The 12364-nt window shown below is 40.3% G+C and overlaps 1 long non-coding RNA gene across 2 annotated transcripts; it reads left to right on the top strand.

The window, feature by feature from the left end:
- The first annotated feature begins 16 nt into the window (after positions 1 to 16).
- LOC133462802 (uncharacterized) lies at positions 17 to 11033 on the top strand. 2 transcript variants are annotated; one of them, XR_009784286.1, is made up of 4 exons: positions 17 to 238; positions 5340 to 5532; positions 8528 to 8779; positions 8868 to 11033. It is a non-coding gene; the product is annotated as an uncharacterized LOC133462802 (long non-coding RNA). The 2 variants fall into 2 exon arrangements; XR_009784285.1 differs by having other exon boundaries at positions 8528 to 11033.
- The last annotated feature ends 1331 nt before the right edge of the window (positions 11034 to 12364 follow it).

The raw sequence follows: 12364 nt of genomic DNA on the forward strand, positions 1-12364 counted from the left end.
TCAGCTAATACTCAAACTGATGCGACGTGCTCGTGTCTTCGCAGCGTCCTCTGTACATGTTGGACTTTTTTTTTCATATGCAAAAGAATATTGTTTGTGTAATACAGTCATAATATTTACGCAGGCACGCGGGAGGAGTGAGGTGGAGGCTCAGCCGAGCTGTGCGCACACAAACTCGGACTGGGACTTCAGATCGACTCCTGCAGACGTTTAACCACTGAATGATTCAGGATTTAAGGTAAGGATGGTTTAACAGTTATAGGATCGCCTATATGACCATTTTAAGTCATTGGCGAAAAAAATAGAAAACTAAAGGGTTTAACTTGTTTAATGAGAAACAATGTAACAATTAAATACAAGAGGTCAAATTTGCAGTGAAACCCACTGCTTCTCCTGCGTCTCGGGTCGTTCTGAAGAGGCTGTGCACCGCTTTATATCTGCGTTTACTACCAAGAGCTTCACTTTATCCCGTTTCACCGTGAGGGAGAGCTGCTGGAAGGTGTTCAGTCCACAGCCTAAAACTGTTGACTGTATCGGTTGATTATTGTTCCCCTGAGAACTCTGTAGCTACAGCCTTTAACCTCCTGCGCGTCGGTGGATTCATTTAGTTGCTTCTCATCTTTGCCCGAGTTATTGTTTCTGTGGGGTTGCTTTTGATTCCTGCTGTGTTGAGTCAAGATAAAAATAATAATGGGGCTAATAATAATAATAAAAGAATGATGGTAATAATAAATAAAAAATAAATAAGACCAGAGTAAAGGCAATAGAAGAAGTTGCAAAATCTGGCCTTTGCAAAAGCCAGAAAACGTTTAATGCCTCATTGTGCACAAGGTCTTAATATATTTATATGTTTAAAGTGACAGACTTAAATCATGCGTTACTCATTAACGTTTAATTTCATCAAATGGTGTCACCTCAAAACATAGCTCTTTTATGCTTTAGAGAAAACAATCATGTGTTAAATTCATATGATGGGAAGGTGATGCACGTTCCGCGGTTATACATTTACTGTTGTAAAGCAGACGAATGCATGGATAAATGAAAGTATGTATTGTTCTAACTGCTGCCCTCTCGGCCAGCCGCTTGGAGTGAGAGCCACATATTTATCAGTAAAGCGGACCACCCAGCGCGCACCAGGGCAGGCGCGCTCCCGTCCTCTCCTGCTCACTGCCTTTAATTACCGCTGATGACTTCATCCCGTTTAGCCTTTCCCCCTCCTCTCACGCTCGCTCATCTCAAATCATATTATCCCTTCTCATCGATAAGCATGTGCATTGAAAAAATAGATATATTTCTCATCTTTTGCCCTCGAAAAATAAATTGTTTCTGTAACATGAGCATGTTTACTCAAGCCACCGGTGTTGAATGGTGATGAGCCGCCCGCTGCGTTCCTCTTTGCTCAATGCAAATATATAAGAATCGATCTGTTATTATTACCCTTCATCGATTTTGGATTGTTAATTTAAATGAGAAAGTATATAAATCCTATCCTCGTAATAGTAAAATGCAGACCCGATGGAGTTAAGCAGGTTTCATGCTCGGTGCTTGAGAAACGTTTTCGTGTGAGGAGCATGGAAGGGAAAAGCTCCGGTGGCAGATGATGTTCATCACTGCTGCTGCAGAGCCGAGGCCAGAGCTTCCCCGTTGCGCCACTGCAGACGATGTCATGCACTTTTCCATGACGTCCCATCATGAAATATTTGACAGCGCTACATCCTCAGGAATGCTCGGCCACTTAGGTGGAGGTACACCACAGACTGTACGGTCCTGACAGGCTTTCCGGACCGTCTCCTCGTCTTATTTAGTGCTCGCAAACCAACTTTGGTCGATCACATCAGCGCAATATATCCAACAAAACTACAATTATTCCTAAGATTAATTTCTTATTTTAGCCATCCCAAATGTTGGCACAGTGGCATCTAAAAGACGATTATTTATATGTAGCCTAATTAAGACTTTTTCCTTATGAATAGTTTGGTCTCAGGGTATTTAATCTCCACTTGTGTGTTTTTTAAAGCGCCGTTACCCTTAAATTTGGTCAATCCAAAATCATATGGCACTGATACTGTCTTAACAGCTCATTACCATCACCATGATATTATAAAGTTTAAAAGTCTCTATTATCAGAAACTCAGATAACAGGCTTCACCTGACAGAAGCCCAGTGGAACAGAGTCGAAAGCAGCAGAGGTTGGATCCGATTTGGATTCAGAGCAGCAGTTTACACTTTACACACTTTGTTCAACTCCGAATGACTCTGTATTTTAAAGTCCAAACTTGGATTGATTGTTTCTTTCACGTGTGAGTAATAGTTTCAACAGTTTCCCTTCTGGGTGGTGAGAGAGGGCGGCGGAGGGTCAGCAAGAGGCCGCCGAGACTTTGTTTGGAGGACGGTGCCACAAAAAATCGATCAACTATAAGTTCATACGACCTGAACTTGAGGCGAGATTTGGAGCGAGCTTTCTCGAAAGGTTTAAGTTCTTTAAATATAGAGAAGTAAAGGTGATTTGGCTTCATTCTCAACTTTAAAAATACACCTGAACTGATATATTCAGTCTTGCGTGGTTATAAATGCGGATAATTAATTAGATCGAATAATTACATAGATATAAATAAATAAAATTATATAAAAAAACAGAGATTGAAAGTCAAAAATTTTCTTTTTTTTTCTTACAAGAACATTCAAATGGTCTACATGCTGAAGGTCTACAAATGGTTAAGAAAAGTTAGAGATCAGAATATATTTTTTTATCAGACATATTTTTCACTGTTTTATTATATATATTTTTCCATTGAACCGAAGGATCGCATAATAATGAAGCAGTGGTGCAAATATTAACTGACTTGTTTTATTTAAATGCAGAAGAGAAGAAAAATAAAGCTATTGATCTGTCTTTATAGGTTAATATTTTTTTTGCACAATTCAGCTGAATTGAAATATTTCTCGTTGTGAATCAAGCATTATTAGGTGAGGTTTTACCTGCACAGTCAACAAGGGTTCTTACTCGCGCCCATAAATAACACGACGGTGTCTTCACTTGTGTCTGGGCCCTTCTCCTCGTCAGCGTCGCCTGCGGATCACTCAGCATCGTCGCTTTAATTGAAAACAGTGTAATGTCGAGGTGGGCACCCCCTCATCACTTTCCCCGCGCTGTAGGTGGTCATGTATATTTTCGTTTAAGTGGTGTTTATGTGATCGAGAAAGGATGGGATTGCTAGCAGACCGCTGATTGCGCGCGTTGGTCCTGCTGCTGCGCGGATCTGAAGGGTATTTGATGGGCACCGCCGTCTCCCGCAATCAGCTGCAGCACAAGTGCACTCTGCTACGTTTTCACATTTCCACACCAGATATATGCCATGCATCTTGTGTACGTAAAAATGCAAAAGAAAAATAGTTCATTATGATTATTTATCATGTATTAATATATGAAATAAATAGGAAAAGGTGATATTGATAAACAAAGAATTGGCTGCAGCAATGCCCACTCTTAGTTTGAAAATTTGAGGCCTCAGCAAATTGTCTGTGCAAACATTTGCACATGTCACACTGACCCAAGTCAACTGGCCCTGATGCTGTATACGGTGGTTTAAACCCCAAAGTCACATGCACTTTTTTCTCCTGTATGTGCATCATTTTGGAAGTAGTGCAGTCAAAAGGATTATTGGAGTCCGTTAATCTGTTCACATGAATTAGGATATGCTTAAAAGAGCAAATCCCAATCAAATGTTACACCTGAATTGAGGCACCCGGATAACATCAGAAGATGAATGTGAATTTTTTTTTTATTTCATCATTTATTTCATCATTTTGATGAAATAAGTGAATTTAATCATCGAAAGTTATATTGTTAATTGTCGGTCTATTAAACAACCAATGTGAGACTGCAGCTTCTATTATTACTCTTTTTTAAATCAATATTTTTCGTCACATCCTGCAGACATCGGCGTTCTGGTCTGCGTCCGGTGCACACCTGTGGAGCTGCAAATGGAAATAACCAATTATTATCCAACCAAAACGTTTTAAAATTAGCGATAATCCTGAAATAAACCTGATATATGAAAGTCGTCAACAAAAGCTTTATATTGCAAACATTTAGACATTAAATTCATGTTTGCACAGTGGACCGTTCGCTGTTCAAAATCCCAGAGTAGAGATGATACAGCAAAGTCATCTTTAGAGAACTTGCCTGTTTTTTATTGTTTTATTTTGTGGTTTGCTTGATTGCTGGAGCGTGTTGGACATTGGAGTGTTTATTTTTATTGTTTAAGATAATGCAGAAAAGGAACTTATCACAGCAAGATCCATGAGTCATTTGTGCAAAGCGCGAGCCTCGGCCTCCTCTGCCACTTCACACGCCCTCTGCAGCAGTCCAGTCCTCTGTGTGCCATAAAGCCAAAATAAAGATTCCCATTTTCTTATTTCAGGATTCTCTCGTTTGTCACACATTCTTTCAGACAATAAAAAAAAGAACTGGAGCATATGTAAAATTCTTTTAGGCTTATTTTGTGATCATGGGCAGCAGGCTACCACATAATTTGACGTGAAGGGCGCTGGTGGGCAGGATTTGGCAAGTCCAGAGTTTTTACAAATTCCTTACTGTCCAAATGTGGTTAGCACTTGCAGGGAAATGTTTCATAATTATAAATATATTTCTTATATGTATTTTCATATGGTTGATGGGCAGCCTGTTTTTTCATGATACCCAGAAAAAAAAGGAAAAGAAAAGTCCACCAGAATTTTTTTTTTTAATTGAAATGCATTAGTGCTTAAAGATTTTTATTTAACACATTTGTGTTTGGTTTAATGACCAAATTATAAAATATTTGAGAAAATATAGACTTCTGCAGGGGCCGTAGTACTGTTCTGTAGTTCCACTAATGTCCTTAATGTTGAATTAAAATGCCATAAAGTAATTTAGGGCAAATTTATAGGTTTCCTTTGGTTTGTTGTTTATGCGTGGCCTTGAATCTGTCTAAGTGAAGACTACTGCTAGCTAAAGGTTTGATATTTCAACATCTCTTTTTAAATGGTTTGTTTAAAATAAATGTTGAACAATTAAACATCCATATTTGTTTAAGTGAATTTATACGTCTCTCTGAACTATTAATTCTCCAAAGTCTCTTTTTTAATGATTCCTACAAAAGATAAAAATATGTTTTACTGCAGGATTTATTGAAATTATTATGTCTAAACTACTTGCATTATTTCTTGGAGATTTCAAATGTATTCAGGTTATTTTGTTCTTCTGAGGCATTTCTGATTACAAGAACAATCGTGCTGAGATCTTCCTTTGCTTTCTTGCTCATGTCTTCCTTCTCCTCTCTCCCCTGTTGCCTCAGCGTCTCCTGGAAGACTCAGTCTTCCACAGTGAGTGGGAGGCGGTTGGGTGCCCCACCCTGCTGTCCTCCACACCTCCCAGGACCGGTCCCTCATGGTCTGCCTAACGCAGGGAGAGACATCAATAATGAGAGCTGAAGCAGAAACCACAGCGGAGAACACAGAGGAGACCGGCCACAACTGGCTCTGCTGCAGGTTAGCTCCTTTGATACTGCCTTGATGGCAGTTTGATGGGTGCACATGGGGCAACATAGGTTTATGCGTACATGTTTACACAATATCCATGGTGTTTACACGCAGCCCACCAACCCTTTTTTTTCTGCTCTGAAGGGGGATTTTCCTGTGGCATACTGCTTCGGAAAAAGCAATTAAGAATTCCCAAACAGTACACCACAATGGGAGATATCATTTGTGCAATGTGTGTTCCATGTCCCTCACGGTTTTTTGTCTGGGATGGATTGACTATTTTTAATCTGCACACAACTGAATCCACCTACGGACAAACCACTAATTGAATGAAGGGGAGGGGTGTGAGTGGGCATGGTGTACGTGCCTATTGTGGAGTTCAAACTCCTCTCTTCTGCCATAAACAGTGTTGGTAGTTCACAACTCGATACCCAGTGCTCCAGCGGATTTGAAATGAGGGTATATCCTTGTTGTCTGTGGGGATCCATAGCCAGGCGGTGGTTGGATTCAGCCTGGAATGTTTTAGGATGGTAACTGGATTCAATTGAAATGCTTGACTCTCCACAGCGGAACATCAGGGTGGGAAAAAGGCTGAGAGCATTTCCTGAGTGGAGGGGGGTCCCAGCGAAGCATCACATGCGTGGCATCATGTGACAAAGACCTTGCCAGGTCTAAGTTATGATCCCAAGCCAGGACTGGAGCTGAGAGGAGAGCAGCTGTGGGGGCAGATGTGGTGGATGCCATGGGCAGTAGGGAAAGAAATGAGACGACGGAGAAGGGCTGCAGTCAAAGACGGGGGTTTAAAATGCTACCTGTGAGCAAGAGAATGGCCAAACAGCCAAGAAGAGTAAAAATTAGTGTGCAACACTAGTTTAAGTTCAGTTTATATCAAGAGCTGTATTTATTCCTTCGACTGCTTCATTTTCTGCTTTACAGTATGTATACTCTACATAGTAGCTCCTCATAAATTACAGAGAAAACATGAGTCTTTCAAGTGTAGCTGTCTGTTGTTTAGTGGAAATGATTAGTGAACATACGGGAATTAACAGGCTGAATTCCTCTGGGCCATATTGCCTTATTTTCTTGACAAATTGGAGGTCAGACATTTAATCAGAGTAATCTTTCATCAAAAATTAAAAACAAAAAGATATCAAACAGGGCTAAACAGCTCAGAACTCCTATTTACTTCACTTGCAGTTATGAATGAGGGCGTGTGGTGAGCCAGCTTCGTCCTGCACTTTTCAGCAACTGGGCTGAAAGGAGTCGTATTATTATTTACAATCAAATAACTTCCAGAGGTTTTAATGGAAAGTGTGTGACACATTAAGGTTAACTAAAAAGGTTAACACTTTTTAATCATCTTAATCCATCTTGGTGTCATAGCGGTTGGCTTAAAAGTGTGGCTCATTTGAATGTGGTGCAGCTTTATGCTTCAGCTTTATGCTTCACATTCAAGAGCTGCAGCAAATAAAGCAAAGATGGGGAATCTGGGACACGGATGGAGAGGCTGTGACTCCTCTCTGATATGATATTTAAAAGTTTTTGAACTTTTAGCCATTTTAGACATCCAATATACTTTAATGTAAATGCTTTTGTCAAAATGTCCCTCTTTAAAAAGAAAGACAATATTACAATTTACAAAGATCTAACCTATTTAAGTGTCAGAACACTGTCTCGTCTTATTATTATTATTATTATTTTCAAAACAACCTTAACCTCTGTGTTACCTGATTTTAAAAACAACGATAAATCAGGTACTGTTCATGCAAAAATAAAATAAAAATAAATGAAATTCCTATTTCATAAATAAAATTATTTGAGTTTAATCAGTATCACCAAATGTGAGTTTTAAAATGTTTTATCGATACTTAACCTCAGTGAAAACGACTCCCACAAGTGTGTGTGTATGTGTGTGAGAGAGAGATGTTTGAGAGAAAGGCAGAGTGACGTTTGTAGCAATTTGTGTCAATTCGAATAAAATCAGCATGCCTTCATTCGGGACACAAACCGCCTCTGTTAATTTCTGTCTCTTTCCCTCTGCAATTAACTTCCAAAGTGACGGCAGTAAACCTCACGTTAATGTTATGCTGACAGAGCAATTGTCCAAATATTATTCTTAAGGTGACTTCTTTGTAGATTAACGCTTTACTACCCCACTTCCCCCTCCGTTGTTTTGCAACGATGCTATTCATAGGAATTACAGTGTGCATCTGTTTATCCCCGTGCCTGTGTTTCTGTGCACATGTGCATCCCTATGCCAGCTGGTCATTTCATGTGTCTGTAACTACCGTCTACGGCCGAACGTGTTCATATGTCTGTGCGAGTGGGAGAATGTTGTTGACTCGAGGTTTGTATGTGTGTGTCTACGAACAGGCGCTGCTCTCTCTGGATTGTGTAAATGTTAACAATGTTGAGAGAAGTCTTACCCTATAGTTGTCAAAGGGCTTTTTATTTCCACCTGCTACCGGCCTCTTTCCGTTGGTCTGCTCTATAACAATGGCACTGAGAAAGCTGCAGAGTGCAAAGTGATTGATGTCGGACTCTATTTGGCCCGTCTTCAGATGGGGGCCAGAGAGGAAGTGGCTATCCCTCCCTTCCACTATAACTAGCCTGCAATAACGCGGCGCTCAAGAGGGCAAAGTGTTGATCAGGACTTTCTTAGATTTCCCATTTAAACAAGGTGCCAATTGGCTCAAAAGACAAGTTGGCTGGCTTGCGTAAACGATGTTTTCATGACTTATAAATCTATTTGCCACCAGATGTAACAAAATGGAGTTAGTTGATGACATACAAGTGAGCCGGACTATATCCCCTCCATCTTGTCTCCGACCATCACTCTTTTTTTTCTAGTGCTGTCAGGGCGGGAAGAGACGCAGACTCATCTCCATTGCATTCTTTCCATTTTGCTTAAGAGAAGCGTCGTAGAAAAGACAATCTATCACCTAAATTGTCCGTCTTTCTCTCCGCCTGGTTCTAACAGTGTTTTTCTTTCTCCTTCCTCTAGGCTGGAGTGGGCAGGCCTGTGGTTTTGGCCACAGGAAGCTGTGAATTCTTCGGAGAATGGGAGATGTCTCATGGGGAGACATGGTTTGCCCCCCACCCACCCACACACCCCCCCAAAATGACCCCTGACCCTTTCATGTGTTTATATCAGACCATGGAAGTGAGAAATAGTGATGAGTCACTCTGGCTGCGTGTTTACACTCCGGAGTCACGCAAGGAAGGAAATCAGCCACGGTCTGCTAAAAGTGGCGAGGTAAGGGAGAGAATAGCCGCTGTGATTTACCTCACAGAGCCAGCATTTATTTTGCGTCATCTCTGCTGAGAAAACTCTCGTTCAACAGAAAACACTGGTATTAGCGGCGCAGAGGAGTGCAGTCGAGGGAAAATACTGCATGGAGGGCCAAAGCACGTAGTCGCCGCTGAAGAAAGTGGACGTCTATATGCCTACCAACACTACCACACTGATTATCCTTGGAGCCGACCCAGCAGGATGATTCATGATTAATCAGAATGTTTAAACATAATTATTATTTCTTTCAGATTTATACCGTCATGGTTATTACCGATGCTATTCCAAACCGGGCTCCCAACGCTAGCATCACCGGTGTCTCCAGTTTATGAGAGACTGGTTTTAGTGTGATGACTGTAAAATTCACTGGGTAACTACGTGTATTAGTCAGAAAACCCTTTTCAAAGAGTATTTGGTGAAAATATTGACAGCCAACACACTGCAGTTATGTGCACTCCTTGTGTGTAAATGTTTATCAGAAAAGACTTAGCTTGGATGGACTCAAGTGTTCAGTCTGTATATTTCACGTGACCTATTTTTCAGACATAAAAAAAAAGATAGATTTTAAGAGTTATGCCTTTCTCCTTTGCATTGTAGATATCAGCAGCAGTTTATTGTGATATTTCACCATGGATCCTACATAACCAGCATGACTCCTGCTAATAATTCAGCATTTTAAGGCCCTATGCAATCACTGTCAAGTCAAAGGTCTGGTTCAAACTGGAACTTCAAATGTTGACAGATGATGAAGAGACAAACATGATGCTTAAGCCTTCGCACGCACCTCTTAAACTGTTTTGACAATACATTTTCAGCATCTTCATCTTGCACCTCAGTTTATTCTGATAGTCGCAGGTGATTGCATCCTTTGGGGGGAAGAAATATGTTAATGATAATCTGCTCTTAGTATCATAAAGTGTTATATGTGCGTATCGTTACTGTGTAAACAACACTTGACATGTGCTGCGTCCAGCTCTGAAGGACTTCGTATTCGGTGTCATGTGGGGTGTGTTTACTGCGGCTTTCACTGCTCTTTCAAACACACTGTCACTGTCATCCTTCACACTGAGTGACTTTAGTTGTCAGATTGCACAACTGTTGTTTTCGAGACACGGCTACAGTCACTGCAGTACTAGTCGGTAAATAAAAGTGACACGGTATTTCTTTCCATCACTGTGCTGGTGCTAGTAGCTTCATTGCTGACTGTAGCAAGTATCCCTTTACACACCCCCGTATGCACCGCCACAATGAGAGAGTCGGCAGCTCTTATTTTGGCCGATCTCTCCTGAATTGTAAGTGCTGTCAGGGGCTTTGATTGATAGTTGTGTTTATCACCATATTATTAAGTAATCAGGCTGGCCACAGCTGGGCCTGAAGCTCCTTAATTCCAGCTGCAGCACACAGCTTTATGGTAATTAAAGGTTTGCCAAACGTGTTTATTTTTGTGAATTTTTTTAAGTATAGTTGTCTTTGTTTTTAGGTGTGTAGAATGTGCTGATTGTTGCATTTGTATACCGTCTGGAACATTTGGTACCAACCTTCAGTGTTGTACTGCCATCTGAAAGATCACGGGAAGTGACATGGACGCTGGGGAGAATTTCAAACTGCTTGGACTGAAGTTCAGGTGGGGTGTAAATACCTTCCTTTCACCTCATAGTAATCTATTGTTCTGCATTGGTGTAAAACTTGCAAAACAGCTGTTTATGTACCAACAAAACATTCGCCATGTAACACAGGATAGTCAGTGAGTCTGTGTTCTCTGCGCAGTGGCAGAGATTTCCTCTTGCTTCGTTAATAGAGCCCACGGCGGGCTGTGTTTGTGTATTTCTGGGGTAAACACAGTCATGGCAAAGTGGACACGCTGCCGAGTGTGTCCTGACTGGAGACAGCGTGCACTGGGACACTGTACTTTTCAAGACACTAGAACCTCTCCGCAGCGAGGGTAAATGTGATGAATGGCCCTTTAGTACTGGGTCATGAGCCCGGTTGAAACAACAGAAGAAAACAGCAAAAAAACACAAAAACCCTCCAACAAAACAACAAAACGTGTGACTGAGAAACCAGTCAGGTGGCAGATGTTTCTCGTAGCATCAAACGACTCCGTCCTGCTTTCTCTGTCCGAGCCGGATGACGGGATGACTGCATGTAGTCAAATGAAAATGTAATTTTGTAAAAAAAAAAAAAAAAAAAGTCAAACAATAAAGTCAAAACAATAAATGACACAGTACCAAAATGTTAAAGAGATTTTTTTCAAAAGTTAGGGGTTTTGAATTGTATTGTAAAATGTAAAGATGTATTCAGCGTTAGTTGTTAGAACTGTAAATAGCAGGTATAGTATCACCAAGCAAATGCTGATTGTAGAATATACTGTACTAGTAACAATAATAATACATATAACATTTTATCATCTGTGTATTTAGATTTAGGTGTTGACATAATGAAGCAAAATACATATGATGAAAAGTGACATTTATTTGATATCTTATGGAAATGTGCTGTGGCCTAGATTTCATTCGTATACTTTGTGCAGTAATTGTTTCTATGTTTCCAATAACTAAGATTTTGAACATGAACTTCTTATTTTGCTGTATTTTAGATTTAGATAAAGTTATCCTGCTAGTAAGAGAAACAGCATAATCTGTCAATATTTGTGTTCACATGACATTTTCATCAATAAATCCTTTCTAAAATAAACCTGGAACCTTTGGTGTTATCTTTACCCATGATTCCACACTTGACCATTAACAAGCAAACAAACAAAACAACACACACACTGATGGGAAATTGTAAATCGATGAAGAAAAAAGAGGCAAATGAAGCAACTTCTTTTTTTTCTTTTACGTATGAAACCACTCGATCAGATTTAAATTTAGCTTCGTCTTTTTATTTGCCAAATTCAAAAACCACTTGAGGACCTTATGATGACTTCTCCATTTTTCCGTGGTGGGATGCAGAGTACATGTAAACATTGCCAGAAACAAATTCAGCAATTCTGAAGCTGCTGGTGGTCTCGTTATTTACTTCAGCGTGCATTCAGACTGTGCAGATCCTGCAGCTGAAAGAAGATTAATCATCGGCATCTAGGATGTGTGAACTAAAACCTTCACATGCCGCTTTTGTTCCTTTGCTCCTGTTACTGGAACTCCGACTTGGCAAAAAGAAGATCAATGCTTATTTATCAGTTTTTCTGAAAGGGTCATGTGAGCTCAAAAAATGCATATAAATATCTCCATCTGACTTTCATTAAAATCTGTATGTGATCGGCCTGTTTGCCCTGCATCTAGATATTTTGCAAGTTTTGCACCACCGACACAAACAAAATCTTAGTCGCGGCGATGCAGCATTAATCGCAAGCACTCTGTCTCCTTGCTAAGTGGGTGAGCGTCATTACAGAATGTTTTAGCAAAATACTTAAACTTGCATTGATGCAGAATAAATCAGGGAGCAGCGGATTTATACTTTTTCGTATAATCAGCTACTCCCTTAATGTGTAGCAGACACTCAAGATAAACCCTCAGGAATTCATGATGCCAAATTAATGTGGAGATA

The sequence above is a fragment of the Cololabis saira genome, chromosome 2 (assembly GCF_033807715.1).
Source record: "Cololabis saira isolate AMF1-May2022 chromosome 2, fColSai1.1, whole genome shotgun sequence".
Taxonomy (NCBI): domain Eukaryota; kingdom Metazoa; phylum Chordata; class Actinopteri; order Beloniformes; family Belonidae; genus Cololabis; species Cololabis saira.